Below are 20,179 nucleotides of genomic sequence, written 5' to 3'. Positions count from 1 at the left end.
GGAAGCACCAGATGGGGTGTTGGAGGAGGGAAGGACAAGGCCACACAGCATTTTAAAACTTTAAAACTTTAAAACTTATTGAATGCCAGCCTTCTGTTGCTTGGGCAATCCTCTGGGGTGGAGTGGCTGGGTGGCTGGAGGCCCCCCGCACCGCGTTCTTGGGCGTCTGGGTGAGAAGGCTATGGAACTTGGGGAGGAGGGCGGTTGGTTACACAGGGGCTATAGCGGCGGTCTGTGCTCCTCCTGCCTTTCCTGCAGCTCAGCCATACGCTGGAGCATATGAGTTTGATCCTCCAGCAGCCTGAGCATTGACTCCTGTCTTCTTTCAGCAAACTGACGCTGTTAGGGGGATTATTCCTTCACCCGCTTACTTCCCTGTGTTAGGGGGCTTATTCCTTCACCCAATTACTTCCCTGGTCCTTCTCGCATGAACAGAGAGCAACAATACCCGAAGTCCAAAGGTGCAAACAATTCAATGTTTATTGGGGTGAACTTCCAGCAAGCATGATTCCAGTTTCCTTCCTTAGTGTCCCCCTTCCCAGATCTGACACCAGAGCCTTACACCTGTGTCCCTGTTCGCATTCCTGCCCTTAGCCAAACATGATTCCAATTTCCTTACCCCTATTCCCTGTTCCCATTCCCCCTCTTTAGCAAAACATGATTCCAATTTCCGCACCCCCATTCCCTGTTCCCATCACCCCCACCCACATACCCATCCCCTCCAACCCACGTCCACTCACTTCCTCATTGACTACAGATTATATAGTAAAACTTGAGTTCTGCTTAGCTATATCTTAACCATCATTTTCCTGAAATTTAACTAACCAATCCTAACATATTGTAACATGATTATGTAACCAATTATATCCCACCACCTTAATTAGTTTATACCCAGCAAAATTAATTATACAGCAGACAGGAACAATCACAGAACCAGATAGAGATTATACAGACAAACAATAGCAAAGTGGGAACTATAATGACAAAACAATACAGAAGTGAGGATTTCATATCCCAGCTATTGATAAGTGAGTTCTTGCCAGACAGGATGCTATCAAACTAAGTTTCCTTTTACATCTTCTAGGCACTTCTCTTTCTCTGGAGGTGATCGGCAATATCAGGACAGGATTGTATTCCTAACAGCCCAATAGCACCTTATTTCAATGTGACTAGTTTGGAATGTGAGGATGTGACCGTTTGCTTCCCAGCTTATGGCTGCCTCTGCTGCTTAGCCAAAGGCCTTAGCCAAAGAACAGGGGCTCAGACTGTCACAGTAAGAGAAGGCCCTTACACCAGCAGACAGTAATTTTGATTCTTTCTTTTATACCTCTATAACTAGCTAAGTGATAAGAATACACCTAAATTCTTAGAGTATAGGCCTTTGCAGACAGGCCTGAATATCTATATCCTAATAGACACCACCTACCATCTTCAGCCCGCCACCTCTCCTCGTGGTCATGTTGTGTTTTCCTGCGCTCTGAGATTGTCTGCCTCCACGTATTTTGCTGTGCTCTGTCAGTGTGGGAGGACAGCATGAGGTCAGACAACATTTCATTGTGAGTGCGTTTTTTTCGCGTTCTAATCTTTGCTAGCCTCTGGGAAGGAGAAACATATGCAGCTGGTGGAGGGGAAAAAAAAGGGAGAGTGGTAGTTAAAAAGACACATTTTATAGAAGAATGGTTATACTCTTTCATGGTAAACTTTGCTGTTAACATTACATAGCACATGTGCTTTGATTACAAGGTTGCATTTTGCCTCTTATTGAGGGTATGCCAGTTTGGTGTGAGAGATCACTCACGCAGGGCCGGGCAGCAGAATTCGGCTTGCAGGCAGCCATGGTAAGCCACAGTCTTTTGGCTTCTTTAACCTTCATAACATGTGGGAATGGTTTCAAACAGCAGCACCCTCATTTCCCATACAAAGTAGCCGTTGGGTTGGCCATTAAAAATGGGTTGGCAATTTAAAAGGAGGGGCTGTGGTTTCCGGGTTCACGTGCAGCAGAAACCAAACTAACCCCCCCACACACACACACCCAATTCACTGGAATGATGGCTTTACACCTCCCCCCACCACGTGGCTAACAGTGGGGAAGATTTCTGTTCAGCCACAGGCAAACAGCCCAGCAGAAACGGGCACCTCTGAATGTCCGCTTACTAAAACCACCCTATTTCAGCCAGGTAACCATGAATGATATCACTCTCCTGAGGGTAACAGAGAGAGATGAAGAACAGATGTTGCTTGAATGCCAGCAAACACCGGGACCATACACTGCAATGCCTTTTCTGCAATGATTCCCGACTACGTGCTAATGGCATGGCGTGGTAAAGTGTCCTACCATGGAGGATGGAATAAGGCTGCCCTCCCCAGAAACCTTTTGAAAAGGTTTTGGGAGTACATCCAGGAGAGCTTTATGGAGATGTCCCTGGAGGATTTCCGCTCCATCTCCAGACACGTTAACAGACTTTTCCAGTAGGTGTACTGGCTGCGAATGCCAGGGCAAATTAATCATTAAACATGCTTGCTTTTAAACCATGTATAATATTTAAAAAGGTACACTCACCAGAGATCCCGTCTCCGCCTTCAGGGTCCGGAAGCCCGCCTTGGGGGGGTTCGAGGGGTACTGGGTCCAGGTCCAGGGTGATAAACAGATCCTGGCTGTTGGGGAAACCGGTTTCTCCGCTTCCTTGCTGTGAGCTATCTACAACCTCCTCCTCATCATCATCTTCCTTGCCCCCAAAACCCGCTTCTGTGTTGCCTCCCACTCCTTGGATGGAGTCAAAGCACAGGGTTGGGGTAGTGGTGGCTGCACCCCCTAGAATGGCATGCACCTCCTCATAGAAGTGGCATGTCTGGGGTTCTGAACTGGAGCGGCCATTTGTCTCTCTGCTTTTTGGTAGGCTTGCCTGAGCTCCTTAATTTTCACGTGGCACTGCTGCAAGTCCCTGTTATAGCCTCTGTCCTTCATGCCATTGGAGATTTTTTCAAACATTTTGGCATTTAATCTTTTCAAACGGAGTTCTGCCAGCATGGATTTGTCTCCCCACACAGCGATCAGATCTCGTACCTCCCATTCAGTCCATGCTGGAGCTCTTTGGAGATTCTGGGACTGCATGGTCTCCTGTGATGATGAGCCCTCTATGGTGACCTGTGCAGGTAAGCTTGCCACGCTGGCCAAACAGGAAATGAGATTCAAAAGTTTGCAGGCCTTTTCCTGTATACCTGGCCAGTGCATCTGAGTTGAGAGCGCTGTCCAGAGCGGCCACAACTGAGCACTCTGGGATACCTCCTGGAGGCCAATACCATCAAATTGCATCCACGGTACCCCAAATTTGACCTGGCAAGGCCGATTTCAGTGATAATCCCCTTGTCGGGGGTGGAGTAAAGAAATTGATTTTAAGAGCTGGTTAAGTCGGAAAAAAGGGCTTTGTTGTGTGGACAGGTGCAGTGTTAAATCAAGATAACACTGCAAAATTCGACCTAAACTCGTAGTGTAGACCAGGCCGGAGAAGAGTACTCTTGTAGTTAGGGCACAAGACTGGAACAAGGAGACATTTCTTTTCACAGCTTGTAAGGATGCTGGTTCTGGCACGACCCAACTGAGAGAGCCAATTCAGGACAAATTGCTTAAAGCAGGGCAGTTACAGCCCAAGCCTGGGGTTTCTATGCACACCAAGGCAAACCAAACCAAACCAGCCAAACAGAGAAGACTTTGGTTTTACCCCACTGGTTAACCACAAGTCACACAAGCAATTCCCTTAGACACTCCAGTTTCCTAGTATCACCACCAGTGCCACTCATTATGGGAGCTAACGGTTATGAAAACCAGTACCCCAGTAAAAGAAAAAAAGGTTCTCTCAATCCCAAAGGACCAAGCCCCAGACCCAGGTCAATATACAAGTTAGATCTTACCCACAAATCACGCTGTTGCCCATCCTTTAGAATCTAAAATCTAAAGGTTTATTCATAAAAGGAAAAAAGATATAGATGAGAGATAGAGTTGGTTAAATGGAATCAATTACATACAGTAATGGCAAAGTTCTTGGTTCAGGCTTGCAGCAGTGGTAGAATAAACTACAGGTTCAAATCAAGTCTCTGGAGTACATCCACAGCTGGGATGGGTCATTCATTCCTTTGTTTAGAGCTTCAGTTTGTAGCAAAGTCCTTCCATAGGTAAGAAGCAGGATTGAAGACAAGGTGGAGGAGCTGCCGCAGCTTTTTATATTCTCTTGCCATGTGATCTCTGCTTTCTTTGTCCCAAAGGCAAGCTGTCCATCACATGGCATGGGAAAACCTCAGAGTTCTGTCCATAGGTATGTCCCTGCATACATTGCTGAGTCACCAGGTGTGTCTGCCTTCTCTCAATGGGTCAATTGTATAGCTGATGGTCCTTAATAGGCCATCAAGCAGGCTAGGCAGAGCTGACACCAACTTGTCTGGCGTGTCACCCAGAAGCATAGCACAAGTTTGAACTCCAGACAGTACAGAGCCAATGTTCATAACTTCAACTACAAAAACGATACACATAGCATAATCATAACCAGCAAAGCATAATATTGTCTTAGACACCTTATTTGACACCCTTTATACAAGATTTGGTGCCACTATAGGACCTTAGTTGCAACAATGTTATATATGGTCCCAGTTCAAGTCAATAACGTCACACAGCTCTGTTACAGTTGTTCTCTGGAAGATTGGGTAAGTTACCTGATCTTTCCATGACTCGATTTCCTAAACTGTACAATTCAGATAATAACACAACCAAAAATATCTATTTATTTTAGTTTAGTTTAACAATTTAAACATGACATGGGGAGAGATAATCATTTAAATAACCATTTAGATAGCCTAATACTAAACCTTTAGCCAATCCGCATCTATGCATATTTGCTGGCTTAGAACAATCCCACTAGAAGAATAGAAGGGCAGTGGCTGCTTTTGGCTGTAGTAGCTGTGCATAGGGCTGATCAGAAGTTCCCTGCATAATTCTATCCTCCCAAACCCCTGCTTAGAAAGCTCATTCACTTGGACTTTGGGAGATATGGTTGTGGGAAATTCACCTGTTAGTCACATCATAATTATTTTCTTAGCCTTTCCTACCATTTTTCAGCTTCTTCAATTAATTTGGTATATTGATGCTTATTACGCACAGCCTTCCCTTGAAAACTTTCCAGGTTAGTTGTTCTTTAAAATTCAGTTACAAAGTTTGGATTCAAATTTCAGAGGTAGTTAGTTAAAAATAAATAAAATCAGGATGAGAAGAGTGAGACAATTTTAATATTGCAAAATATCTACAAAGCATGCCAGAACTAAATATTAATTAAATAGTGCAAGGTACCTGCCAAGAATTACAGGACAATTGGATGTTGAAAAGAAACTTGGTTGAAGGTTATATTTAATTAAGAGTATCCAGATGGTGTTAGTGAGGTGTTATTTTTATTCATCACAAACTGTCTAACTAATGACTTAGTTTCACTTGTAACACAATCTACCATAGTATTGTCAGATCACTTCTTATTAGTTGCATCAAAATAAGTAGGACTTGTTAACTACTGTGTCCAGGAGGCAAATGAATAAATGAATGCATGAAATTCTGAAAAACATTTCACTGTGAAGACTGATGTGGCTATAATGGGACTATTGCTTGTAAACAGGTAGATAGGGTGTATTTTTTTAAAACTTTGAACAAGTTTCTTCTTTAGAGGAAATTAATCACCCTAAGAAATATTTAAATGGTAAACTTTCACCAAATATTACTTAATAGAGTGTTTACTGTAAGAGGAAAATATCAAATGTGTCATTTTTATCTTTAATACCAGCAAAAATATGCTTTGAATATATATATATGAAATTTGTATTGCAGTAGCACTCCATAAGAGGAGACAGCCCCAGCAACAAAGGACCTACTTTCTAAATGCACAAAACTAGATTCCCAAAGACCATAAATGCACCGTTATTGTAAAACAACAACAACAAAACCCATTTCCCAAATGATACAATTTTGGTTGCCTGCATATGAGGGTCCAGGCTTCAAACCTCATTTTGCCCATCAGGTTCCTAAATATTACTGAAAAGATATGTTATAGCTCAACTAGAAGCTATGGGCTTGATGCAGGAATCATTTTGTAAAATTCTAGGGCCTGTGTTATTCAGAAGGTCAGACCAGAGCATCATAATGGTTCCTTATAGTCTTGAAATCTATGAATCTGAGAAATATCCATTAACGCCCTAATCCTTTTGCATGTGCTTAACTTTAAGCACATAATCATCCCAATTAATTAAATGGGGGACTAGTCCCAACAGATTAAATGTGATGCTTAAAGTTAAGCCCTACACAGAAGCAAGTCCATGGTGGTATGTACCAAAATAACCATTTTAAACTCCTGAGTATTGATTTAAAAATCTAAGTCAGCACTTAGGCCTAATTTGAAGCCCACTGAAGTTAATGGAATCTTTCTTTTGACTTGGCTCAGGCCCTTACAGCAGATATCTAAAGTGGTCTTTTTAGTTGTCCAACTTTAGGAATCCACATTGGAAAACTGCACCCAGTATTCCCTGAATATTTTTCGAAAGAATAGATATAATCTTGAGTTCCAGTGTTTTTCACAAAACTGTGTCTGTCACATACAAAACCCCTATGTTAAAAGAACTTTATTTAGATTAAACACCCAAGAACTTGAAAGGTAGAAAATACCAGATTTACTGCTGCCCTCACAACCTTAATTCTGCACTTTTGTTCAGAATACTGTGAACTGAGTTAGGTGAGGTGAAAAAATAGCATGTGATCATGTATCTAAAAATTGTACCTAATACAGACAAACAAAGCTGCTGAATTAAAGTTGCACAGGTAACTGTAAATCTGGCACTTCCTAACTTTTGCATGATTGATTTTTCAACCTAAATAACATTCTTTTAATGGCATTTTTTCATGTGATTTCCTATTTTTTAAAGGAAAATAAGGTAAAAACAAATTCTATTAAATGGAACTGAAAGAACCCCCTTTCCCTGCATTCTCAGTAGCATTTGACTTGACTTGAATAAGTCACTTTTTAAAAGGATATTTGGGCTGTTTAGGCATTTATCCCTTCCCTTTACATATCATTTGAAGAATGGTTCTAATTTAAAATTCCTATTATTTTCCCCCTTTTAAGGTATTTTCTGTAACAATATTGCAGTGCCACCTACCCAGTACAATGGATCATACTTCCGCCATATATGAAGTACTGAAATTAATATGGAGATTGTTTATCAACTTGATGTATTAACTGAGGACCTAAAGTTATGAATTATTACTATTTAAGAAATGACCAGGCATCAAGGCCTTTTAGAAGGGTTGTACAGAAGCTGTAGGCCAAAAGCCTAATGGGGAGAAATTGTCTCGAGTAAATTGTACTCCATTTTGCTTATTTTGTTAGCTTTGAATTAGTAAGAAGTAATTCTTTTTGGTTTTATTCTTTGCTTTACGTGTTAATGATTGTTTTTAAAAGGAAAGAAGAGTTATGGCTGTAATTCTTGCTTTTCAAATTATGTACTGTTTTGTGTGCAAGTGAAGAATGTATGGCATGCTAACAGAGACGAGACAGGAGGCATCAGTACTGATGGGTCGGATGGTTGAGAGGGGAGTGGAGAAGTCAAGAGGCACCAACCTTATTATCATAATCACCCTAAAGCAAAGGCATACACCCTAAGGACAAGATAAGGAGTGGAGCCAGAGGGATGAGATAAGAAATAGCTGTGGACACTCAGTGACAACCCAATATAATGCTGATTAGGAGAAACCTTGACTACCTCGTGATTAACGGCTCTGATGTGACACAGCAAAGTCCATAGACTTGTATGGGAACTTATTATTATAAAAGAAAGGTTTATTGCCATAGGACTTTGGGTTAGCTCTGCACCAACATCAGAGCTTTGGACACATCTGACAGAGACCCAGCTTCAGCTCCTCCCCTCCCTCGTGTGCAGTTTCAGCTGGCCATTGGAACTGACAGAGCAACACTAAGGACTGGTAACTTAGTTACCAGCTGCAGAACCTTTTGGGGTGTGTGTGTGTGTGAATGGAAGCATATGCTGATTTTAATGCTTAAATTGTACTCTCAATAAACACGGCATATTGCCTTATCCCCTTGAAAAGCTTCTGTATGCTTCTTATAAGCATAATATCTTGTATGCTTCTTATAAGCATAAAAAGGAGTAAGAGAATAAAAACCTGAGGCTTAATGGCTAGATTTCTTGAATAGTTTGAGGAAACTCAAAGTTGCAGCAGCCTTTCTCAGGAGTGTACCCTGGGGCAGCTAAAGAGGCTTCCCCTATTTTCTTCTCTGTGAATGAGTGAGTGGATTAAAATTAAATTAATATCAAACATTAAGATATGATATGATATGCCAGATACAGTAGTAAAATAGGGAGCTTGATAGTATGATTAAAATGTGTATATAAAGGAAGTCAACTACAAGTTATACAGCTTTGGGCAAAATATTGTAAACTTTAATGTCAGGTTTTACCTCACAGGCAAGCCTGTTAGGAATAAAACAGATTATGTTCATATTGATTTCTTTCAGTTTAAGTAATAAAGCGAAGAAGTAAAGCTAATTTTTGCTATCAAGCATGCTTATACTGTCAGGTTAATGAAATACACCTATGCTGAAAGAGGCAGTAAATAAAAGGAACTAAAACCAAATAGTGTGTGTGTAGGGATATTTGCACATGGAATGATATAATCAGAAATGTAACTGTTTGGTTAATAATGTATATAATCAGCTCAGATACACATACCAAGGACCAACTGGTGTTGGTAAAACAACCAGGGGAACAGAAATGGAACAAGGGGAACAGTAATGGAAAATGTATTTAGCTGTTCTGGCCTCCTGGAGAACAACTGCAGCAAAGTTGGCCATGGGATGCACTGCAGAGGGAACCATGGAAAGTGACTTGCAGAAGTTAGTGGCTGACTAGAGCAACCCAGCTGGTGTTCAAAGCATGTGCCAACAGCTATGGCGAAACCTAACTTGTCTTAAAAAAGCTGGTGTGACAAGATACTGCAAAATTCCAGCCCCAGTTGCAAGAGCTCAGAAAGCTGATGTCTTGTTCCCTGATTGGATGGTGAAAGAAGACACTCTCAATTTGGTTGGACATTTTGATTTTTTGGCAGCAGTAAGGGACACCATCTGATTTGTCCATGGTAGCACCTCCAAGGAGAGGAACCATGTAGGGTCTCCTCACAGAATTAAGCAAAATGGCCTTTCTCCTTCAGCACATCCTTTCCCCAAAGCCAAAAACACCCGAAATAGAGAAGGCTGAGGTCTTGGGCTGGACACTTTGGAGTCCTTACGGGAGTCCTCAAGTACCCTCTCAGCTAGACACCTTTAACTGTCTCTTTGTTCCAGAAATCTGGGTTGCTGCTAGCATACCAAGAAAAGACTATAGTCCTGTCCTTCACTTCATCTGTGTGCAGTGTCAACTCCCGATGTGAATAGCAAGTGAGCTGAAAGCTGACATCTGAATGGAGATCTGGCAATGAGAAACGCATAGACTTTTTCCTGGGTGATGACTAAAAATCAGTCAACCGACCTCTTCCTGAAACTGGATACCCAGTTAGTAAGGAAGTGTACATGCTTGTTTATGTGATTTAAAGATTATCACAGAGTTACAGTGTGTGTCCTTGTTTTGTAATAGAATCCAATCTAGATTGTGTAAAGTAGCTTTAAAACTGAACAATTAATTTACTGTTGTTAACTAAGATTTTAGAATATTTTGGCATTCTCTATGATAATTAATGGTTTCATACTGCTTTTCAAGTTCTAAGTGTATACAGACATAAAATGAGACCAAGTGTGCAAGCTTCTGTACTGCACACAGTTTGTACAGTCTGCCATAAATGTAAGTGCATGTTAAATAGTTTAGAGTGTTAGTTAGATCCTGGGGCTAATATAATTAATTAGGAAATAGCTTGAAAGCATTGGCTACTAATATAGATCCCTTGGGCAGGAGACCTTGGTGAATTAACATGTATATACTTGATCAAATTGTCTTGTGATCTAGCTTTGAATTATTTTTCCTCGGTTGTGTTAGCAACACTGCTGTGTTAGCAACACAGTAACACCTGATGACATAAGTGAGGTCCTATTTTGATGTACTGTTAGTCAAAACTCTAAACAAAGTTACCTTCCCAAGATAGAGATTGTGTATAGCTGTTGTTTTCTATTGTCATTCTATGATTTGATTCTGAAAACCTGATATCAACCAATTTTCTAGTTTATGTGAGCCAAATCATAGTCCACTACTGTTTTTTTTCCTTATAATCTATACTATTAGTTGCTGCTGTGAAGGGCAATTAATAAAACTCTATAAAACTAAATGCAACTTTCAAGTCCATTTCTTTAGTTAAGCAATCAAAATTAAAAGAACCCTAAGAGAAGGGGTATGGGTAATCAGTTAAGCAGCTGCATGACTAAAGTTTGTTTTATACCCTATCTTTCTTATGCTATACAAACAGTTCTCGAAACTGGATCAGATTAGAGCATTTGCTTATTAATGCTCCAGACTGCCTGCTTTTTTTAGCTGACATATGGCTACCTTTCAGTTCTCTTAATTTTCAGTGCTGGTGGGACACAGTCATTGAAAGTGAAATATGGCATGATTCACAATTAAACCCTTGAGATCCAACAGATGATCCAACAACAATACTTCATATCTTTTGTGTTTTTCCTTTGATTCCTCGATTTAGTCATAGACTCATAGGGTTAGAAGGGACTGCAATGGTCATCTAGATTAATAGATTCATAGATATTAAGGTCAGAAGGGACCATTTTGATCATGTAGTCTGACCTCCTGCACAACGCAGGCCACAGGATCTCACCCACCCACTCCCACGAAAAACCTCTCACCTATGTCTGAGCTATTGAAGTCCTCAAATCATGGTTTAAAGACTTCAAGGAGCAGAGAATCCTCCAACAAGTGACCCGTGCCCCATGCTACAGAAGAAGGTGAAAAACCTCCGGGGCCTCTTCCAATCTGCCCTGGAGGAAAATTCCTTCCCGACCCCAAATATGGTGATCAGCTAAACCCTGAGCATATGGGCAAGATTCACCAGCCAGATACCCAGGAAAGAATTCTCTGTAGTAACTCAGATCCCACACCATCTAACATCCCATCACAGGCCATTGGGCCTATTTACCATGAATATTTAAAGATCAATTAATTGCCAAAATGATACCAAAATCATGTTATCCCATCATACCATCTCCTCCATCAATTTATCGAGTTTAATCTAATCTAACCCCCAGCCAAGATGCAGGATTTGTTGTATCTAAACCATCCAAGACAGATGGCTATCCAACCTTTTGCTCAGACTGAACTTTGCATAAAAAAACTGAGCCTCAAATTTTATCTTCCGTTTACAAAAATGGACATGCTAAAAAAGCAGAAATAATATATCAATTAAAATAGAGTTATTTATTTCCACAGCAAGAACTAAAGTTTTAAAAGTGATGAAAACCCACAAATGGAGCCAGACTTTCAAAAGATTTCAGCTCCTATTTAGGTATCTATGTAGGAACTGAATTCTTTCAAAAATCCAGTCACTTACCTAGGTATATAAATAGGAACTGTATGGGAAATCACAAGTGGCATCCCAAAGACAAAAGGAGTATTAGTGAAATATTTGCCCCATGAATAGATATTAGATATCTATTGGCCTCTTAAAAATATTGCTTGGTAAAACTCATAATCTTTCAAAACTTCCTTCCCATTGTTATTTTAACACTAAAATGAAGAACTGCGAAATGTTTAGGGTAGTGATAAATGGTGTCAGTAAGAAAGAACCACCTGTGAATAAAACGCTCCAACTTGTTAGCTGGCCATTCCATGTCACTTCCTAACTGATTGCAGGTGCTATATAATCACATCTTCTAAGAAAAGCATACTGAAAAAAGACATGAAGACACAGCAGCTGAACAATGAGCACTATTGAAGTTGGACAGACTGAGTAGCACATGTAAAAAGTGATATTTTTGGTACCTGGAGGCAAGGTCAAATCCACTATAATGTGGTTAACCAAAAGAAATACTCAGCTTGCAGCCTCTGAACAATGAATGCTTCTCTGACATATTTCTTGTTGGACCCCACAGTTCCTGCTGAAGTGCTTTGTCTGCAAGACAACCTCTGGTTATTATGTTGTTTTCAGATCAGAAAATACTGTGCACTCCCTGTAAGCATCTTTCCTATAGGGCTCACTCTGATTAAAACTACTCTATTCTGGCTTTTAATTCAAAGTCTGCCGTTAATTCTCTTGGATAATATGCAGATTGTTATAATGAGAAAGTCCAGGATACCTAAATTCAGCTCATAACAAAGTGTCTACTTAATCATCCGACCAATACTCTAGTCCAACTCCCTATGTGGGCTAGGTTGTTAATTGGGTTTTAAAAGTGGGATTTATGTGGCTAAGCCTTCTATTTGTTATCTCTATAGTGATAAATTTCTATCATAATGAATACTTAGTATTTTCACAATGCAAACAGACAAAACAGAACCCAGAATATTTTATGCATGTAAACTGATTGAGGTTATTTAAATGGCAAAACTCCCACTGACTTCAGTGGGGCCAGGAATTCACCCACAATTTTTGTGTCTAGTGTTTTCTTGAAATTTCTAAGCTCTTTGTGAAATATTTCACAGTGAGCTGCTTCTGGATAGTTAAAATAATGAATACCCACTGTAAATGCTTTTATTTTCCTCTCTAACAAATCGAAATCCTTCTCTTACCCCATAAGAAAATCAATTTTACATTTCTGTGGATAAGAAACAAAAAGTTTAGGATCCAGCTATATACCGATAAAGACACCCGTGTATGCTACTTTGTTCAGAGTGGTTTTAAAATAATCCATTGAAGACATAGGACCAGATCCCCAGCCAGTGTAAACTGATGTAGTTTCATTGGAGTAACTCCACCATACCAGATTACCACCAGCTGGGGATTTGACCCACAAAGCCTTAAGAGGCAAGAATACTGTTGCCCCTTTCTGACTGGCTAGTCAAAGTTAGGGGCTCTGGGGATGGTCCAGTTGGCTGTAGAAATTAATGGTGTCTGGTATTATCCTTGATGCATTCTTGTTTATTTACATGGACTCATGGGAGGTGGATATAAGAGGCTTGGGGAGGCTAAGCCTCCGCAAACAGGTCAAGAAAAGGCCAACTGCTTTTGCAGTGCTGCTGGCGGAAGCTGCTGGTGGAAACTCTCAAGCTGGGGAGCCACCGGCACCTGGACCAAGGCCCTGCCTGAGCTCCACCCTGAGGTCCCGCTCCTGCTCGGCCTCTTCCCCTTGGCCTTGCATAAGCTGTGCCTCTTCCTCACAAGACCCCACTGTGACAGCCTGGCACCCCCTTATTCACCACTGTCATATAATTAGGATGTGTTTTGTACAAAGTATGCCATGTGAAGTATCATTCGAACAGTCTTAATATGCTAGACATTAATATCTCATTGGATTGCATGTGCTATCATCATACGTGAAATTATGAAGTTTGGCTATGTATGTGTTACTGAAACATGTTGTGAGGTTGAAAACACCCACAAGCAGCCTTTCAGGTACAACTGTAAAAAGGGCAAACAATGTTAATTGCTTATTGAGGAAATGCACGCAAGCACAAGGATTACCCCAGGAACTGTGTACAACAGAAACCTCTGTGTGTTTGACTAAGGTGTCTGGGGAAAAATCTCAGCTTGGTTACAAGTGTGCATGGTCCTCTTCACATTGAGGGAGAGGCAGACCAGGTATTAAATGCATACTCAGGTCAGATTTGACCGGGGCAGGGCGGTACTGATCTGGGGTTCTAGGCTGGGAGACTGGTGGTTAGAGAGCCTTCATGTAACTGCAGCTGGGTGTGTCCCTACCTGTGTGAATGCTGGTGAAAGTGCAAGCTTGGAGGGTCAGGGGGCAGTTCAAGGTGGCACCCCGAGGGGAACCCATCACACTCACCCTCACTTTGCCTCTTCCTGCCCTCGTGCTGCCTCTTTCTCCATTGCTCACCATTAAGGCAGAAGGTGACAGAAAGGAGCAAGTGGCAGGGGGCTTAGAGGAGGAAGCAGCGATGAGCAAGTGGTGGATGGGGGGGCCTCAGTGGAAGAGGAGGAGCAGGGCCAGGGCCTCAGTGAGACAGAGCGGGAGTGGGGCCTCGGGGCATAGTGGGGGTGGAGTGCAGGCGGGGCATAGGGGCAGAGCGGGGGAGGGCCATGGTCGGGGCGCCAGTGGCCCCTCCCACTTCTAGGGAGCTTCCGGCGTTTGCGCCCAGCCTCCCTAAATGCAAGAGTCATGTGCCGCCTATGCATGGAATGTTCAAAGTCTGGTGTTTCTAAATGCAGAAAGAACCAAGAAAAAAAGCAATTTTTTAGCTTACAGCCCCCAAACCACTTTAGGCAACACCAGGCTCAAAAGCCCTCTTGCTAGCTTTCTCCGGAGTCATACTGTGTTCACAGGCTCCTGCTTGGGCTTCTTGCCTCTTCCTCTCTCTCTGTTCCTGTCTCTTCTCAGTGTCTCTGTGATTTTTCTTCCTGATCACCCCACACCACACACATTGCTACTCCTCCCCCACAAAAATAACCTCAGACAAAAGCTCCGTCATGGATTCACACACACCTATTTTCTTAGGTGGGGTCTTATGCTTACAGTTAGGGTAGTGAAGGGTGAGTTCACACCTATTAGTCTCAATGGTATTTTAATTTAACCCATAACAAGATTTCATCCAGCTAATAACAATACCATGTAGAAACACTCCTGAATCAAAAACTGCAACCTGCCTGAAGACTAGATCAGGGTGAAAACCTCAAATGTTACAGGGCCATTTTCTTACAATAAAATGAGCTCATTTTGTCTATGTTCATGTCTGTTTTGTCCACTTCCCATAAATATTCTAGTTAACAGGTTTACTAATAAGACAGTTGAATGAAACAGCAAATTTTAAGCAAATACTAGGGAGTATTTCCAAAGCCAGCTGTGATGATTTGGGGAATCTGTCAATGTACAGTTTATGAATTCTGGGTGAGATTATGACCTCTTTGTATGTATCTTTATCAGACTGAAAATTACATTTTGGATGTGGGATTAGTTTGCTTTCTCTGTTGGATTGGAATTCCAAGGGGCAGTGGTACAAGACTAACAACAGAGGGTCTTTACACCTTGATTGTCCTCTATGCAAAAGGAAGCACCCTAGCAAAAGGCTGGCTCCAACCCAGGAGAACTGGTTTAACAGGGGAGAGGTGACCTGGAAACCAAATCACCTGGCAGGGGGTTTGTGCTCAGCTTTTAAGGCTGATGATGAGGTCACATGACAGAGGAGACTGGAAGGTTGTAAAAGGGCAAGAGCTGCTCTACTCTGTTTCTTTGGCCATTTCATCAGCCCAAGCTAAGGCGAGCTGCTGCAGGAGTCACTTGAGATGGTGGGAACTCTGCCTGTTTGAATACTGATGGACCTCAAAGACACGCAAGGGAAGGGTGATCTAGAGAGAGAGGTACTGCATTCAGGGTGCATGTTTCTAAATGATCTGTGCTATTTTGTGCTTTATCTCTTAAGTAAAGCATTAGAAACCTTTTGCTAAGTCTGTGTCTATTTGCTCCTGCTACCAGATATCCCTGAAAAAATGTACCGTAAACCAGAAGGCTCACCCCTTCTATGGGGTTCTGAGGAATGTGCAAGGGCTGCTGTGAAGGCTGTTGAAGAACATTAGTTTCAGGACATTTGCCACCTAGTAATTGGACTGCAGGGTCCCTGCTGCAAAAAGAGTATCAGGCATGAGGTCGATATCTGGTGTGGATACTTAGCAGCTCAAAGCCAGGCGCAGTGCCTAAACTCTACCCAGCTCCAGGAAGCGAAGGGCATGCAGGCTGTAGCATTTGGATCCCGTCACAGCTTTCTGACAATTGTACAGGAGGAGGAGCTCAACTAGATCTTTAGCAACAGAGTTTAACATGTAAGCAGGAATGTTCACAATGGAAACCTGATATTAAGAATTAATTATCCAAGCGGAAAACAGCTGTAAGTAAATCTAACCAAAATTCTTCATATTCAGATTTTAGATATGGTATACTCAGAATAAACTGTTTATAAACAATCTACAAACCAAGAATTAATCATCTAAATTTTCCAGTAAATAATTGTGAATACTGGATAAATTAGATAAAATCAATGAGCTGGTCATAGACAATCCATAAATAGACAAGGGCTAGATACCCAAAAGGAGACTTATGTGTTTCAATGCTCCACATTGCAATGCATAACTTCTAGGCATCCTGCCACCCAGTGGAATTCACAACCCCAAAATTAGGGGCCCAGACTACTTATATAACACATAAGGAGAGTTAGGAACCTAAAAGAGGGATTCACAGAAGCCAGCAAGCTTAGCAGAGATCTTCCTAATCTATGCAGTAGGAAATGCAGAAGAGAGGAGTGTGGCCTGAGTCTTGTTTAGGTGCCTGATTGACAGGCCAGAGGGATGTACTTATCTCTACTCAGGATTCATGGCAGTGAACCTTCTTCTTGAATTAGGACTGACCTGGTTTGGCACTTTTCTTATAAATAATTGAGGAGGTGCAAATATCCCAGTGGTTAGCATACTCACCTGAGATGTAGTAAACCAAGTTTTGAATCCCCGCTCTATCAGCTTTGGAGTAGGGACTGTAACATAGGTCTCCCCCTCCTCCCAAGTGAGTGCCCTAATCACTGGGCTGTAGAGTTATTTGCATACTGTCTGACCCAATGCATATATTGGGTATTTTATATTCAATAGGCTGCTGGTTAGGACACGCTCTTGGGAGATGGGATTCAAATCAGAACGAGTGGGGACTCAAACTAAGGTCTCTCACATCCTAACTGAGTGCTCTAACCCCTGGTCTATTGGATACCAGGGCACCACCACCTCTCTGTTGGAGTTCGGCCTGTTACTGAATCAGATCCCGCAGGCAAGAGAGATGGGGAAATGGAAGTATATGGATCTCACTGGGGCAAAGGTGTGAGGTAGGTGCTGAGTGACTTGGTGTTGTGAGCACTTAGGTGCCTTTGTGCAAGCCCATCAGAAGAAATTTAGGGGATTTCACAGGTGGGAATTTAGAGTTAGGCAGCAGCTGAGCAGAAGTTTTGTGAATATCGGTGGCACCTAAATGTTGGACATAAGTTTTCAAAGGGGCAGCTAAGTGCCTAAGTTCCCTTTGTGAATCTAGTCCAAGTCCGTCAAGTAAATAATATGCTGGGAATTATTATCTCAACACTACTAATGACCTGTGCTGGGAGTCTTAGACATGCACTTCATCTTAGACATGGACCAGGTTGGGAAAGGAACAAACTGTGATCATTCATTTTCAATGTTAATAGCTTTATTAGCATGGCATAATGTATAGCTGCTGCCTAAATTTTGACTCGATAAGGCTTCAGTGTCACTTTCTCATTTGTGCCAATGGCTGTTTAAACTAGATTTGCACAACTGTTATCATTTGTATGCACAAGTGACAGTGTGAGGTTTTGAGCTGCACTCATGGTGCTAAAGTTTAAGGCAGTGCTGAAGTGGTCCCTGGTATAATAGGCAGCCCAAGCTGAGCCACCCAGAATTGTTGTAGCAGTGTCTGCTATGTCCATACTGCCTCCACTTCCAGCACCATCCCTCTCATGCTCTGTTTTGTACTTGTGGCTGTTTTTCTCAATACCTGTGCCTCAGGAATTCTCCCTCAGCTGTATATGAGACTTTCTTGGCCCCTGCAGTGCAAGGGAGCCATGGCAGGGGGGAGAATCCTTCCCAACCTGTGTAAAAATTATGTGTACAAAATTTCGGGCCACATTTTGAAAACTTGGCCAGTAAGGTTTAAATAACACATTAGAGATCACTTTTTATCAATCTGTTGAAATCAAGAACATATACATATACGTGGTCACAGTCTCTACCGTGTTAGCACCATTCCCCATTCCAATTAGTAAATCTGGTAAATACTTGCAGAATAATAGAAACTTTTTAAGTGTGACTTCCATAAATAGAAAATAGTATCACATTGGAATAGTGGGCCCAGAGGATATAGTCCATGGGAGATCTTAAAGGTATATCATAGTCACACAACCTTTTTGGGATAATTGCCTATTTGTAGAACCCCCTTTAATGGGAGCTATGACAGCTCAGAAATTCTGAAATCAGGCCCCTTTTAAACACTAATTTAAATGCCTAACTTAGGCACCCATGATGGAAAATTCATTCCTCAGACAATATGTGCTCTTTATATTGTTATGAGGTCTTTAAAAAGCTCATGAGGTCCCTTATAGGCTAAGCTTTTATTACTTCCCTAAACAGCGTATTGAGAAAAGGGAAAGAACTGTAGCTGTATGAGACTCAAATATACTGCCACAAATTAATACTGAGTTGTATATCTCTATGGTCTACTTCTTTTTCTAATAGCAACAACTAATCTTACAGCAAATAAGTAAAATCAGTAGTCTAACATTATAAAGAGGCTCAAAGCTGATGCTGCATCAGCATGTCTGCAAATTAAAAAAAAATGTTATATGTTAAAGTGTATGTTGAAAATGCAAAATATGATTAGAGATGACTCTTGGCTATAGGATATTTTGGGGCTTATAGAAAATATAAAATAGTTTAGCTGAAGGGAAGACAAAGTAAAGAATGTATATTTGGGAAAGAAACACACAGAATACAGAGGAGAGGGACTGAAGACAAAAAGAAAGGAGGGAAACCAGAAGAGTTTTTTTTTTTAAAAACAACAACAACATTACATAGAATAAAAATTACCAGGGGGGGGTTCAAGAAAATCTAAGTGCAAAAACAAAATCAGGCATAAAGAAATATACCACTAAAGCAAATTTATCTTTGCTGCAGTAGCTGCAGCAGGGCCAAAGCATTGTAATGAAGTTTTCAGTCCTCTTCAATCCCCAAAGCACTGCCTCATGGTATAGGAGGATGGGAGTAGTGTAGAAAAGACAGGAATGTAATCAAGACAGGCAGAAACTATCCAGTGCAGGTGAATGTAAAGAGACAAGTGACAAATGATAAGAATCTATATAAGAAAACCTCAAAACTTGAAACTAGAAATGGTAAGAAACAAAAAGGGAATAATATGATAATTTGTAACCTTTTTTTAAGGTTATTTGTTACATTTGTTTCTGCAATCCTTGCTGAATTTCCAGATACAGCACTCAGAAATATCTAGAGCATGTGTAATCAATTATTTTTTGTCAAGGTTCAGATTTCTTGGTCAAGGTATTGTCAAGGCCCAGACTCCAGAGAAAATACAAAAATAATAAAAATAATGATAATAATAACTAAATAAAAATATTTTGTGGTCTGTTCAAAAGCATCTGGCAGTCAGGATTTGGCCCATGTTGCACATGATGACTAACCCATTCTAGAGTCTATCTGTCTTAGGCCTGGGCTACACTGGAGGGGACGGGGTTTTCGAACTAAGATACGCAACTTCCGCTACGCTATTCGCGTAGTTGAAGTCGAAGTATCTTAGTTCAAGTTACCCGGCTGTCCTCACGGCGGCAAGTCGACCGCGGCGGCTCACCCGTCGACTCTGCTTACTCCTCCTGCCAAGGTGGAGTACAGGCATCAATTCGGGGATCGATTTATCGCATCTAGACGAGATGCGATAAATCGATCCCTGATAGATCGATCGCTACCTGCTGAGCCAGTGGGTAGTGAAGATGTACCCTGAGTTTATCTTCCTAATGCTCCAGCATTGTGAATAGTTAGAACTCTGAGAAAATTCATTAATATTTTTAGAAATTCCTGAAAAATGTTGGTTGGCATGGGAAAAAATTAGACTGCAATGGGTTATTGTGAGCTCCAGGTAAGGGCAACAGGCAGATACTTTAAGGGAACGTCTATGTTGCAACCAGAGTGTAATTTCTGGCTCAGATAGATGTGTCCACACTATCTTTGCTTGAACTAGTTTGCTAAAAATAGCAGTGAAGATATGGCTACATGGGGAGCAGCATGGGCTAGCCACCCGAGTATATACCCAGGGGGTCAGATGGGTATATAAAAGCCAAAGCTAGCATGGGCACCTCTACCTTAGCCAAAAATTACACCCTGTGCAGATGTACTCTTAGTGGGCAGGGATAGGAAGTAGGTAAAGTTCTTTGTGAGAGAACAAGTTCTAGTTATTTCTTTAGAGCTTCTGAAAAAGAA

Source organism: Natator depressus, chromosome 1 (assembly GCF_965152275.1).
Source record: "Natator depressus isolate rNatDep1 chromosome 1, rNatDep2.hap1, whole genome shotgun sequence".
Taxonomy (NCBI): Eukaryota; Metazoa; Chordata; order Testudines; family Cheloniidae; genus Natator; species Natator depressus.
The sequence above is the reverse complement of the archived record's forward strand: the minus strand, read 5'-3'. Positions refer to the sequence as shown.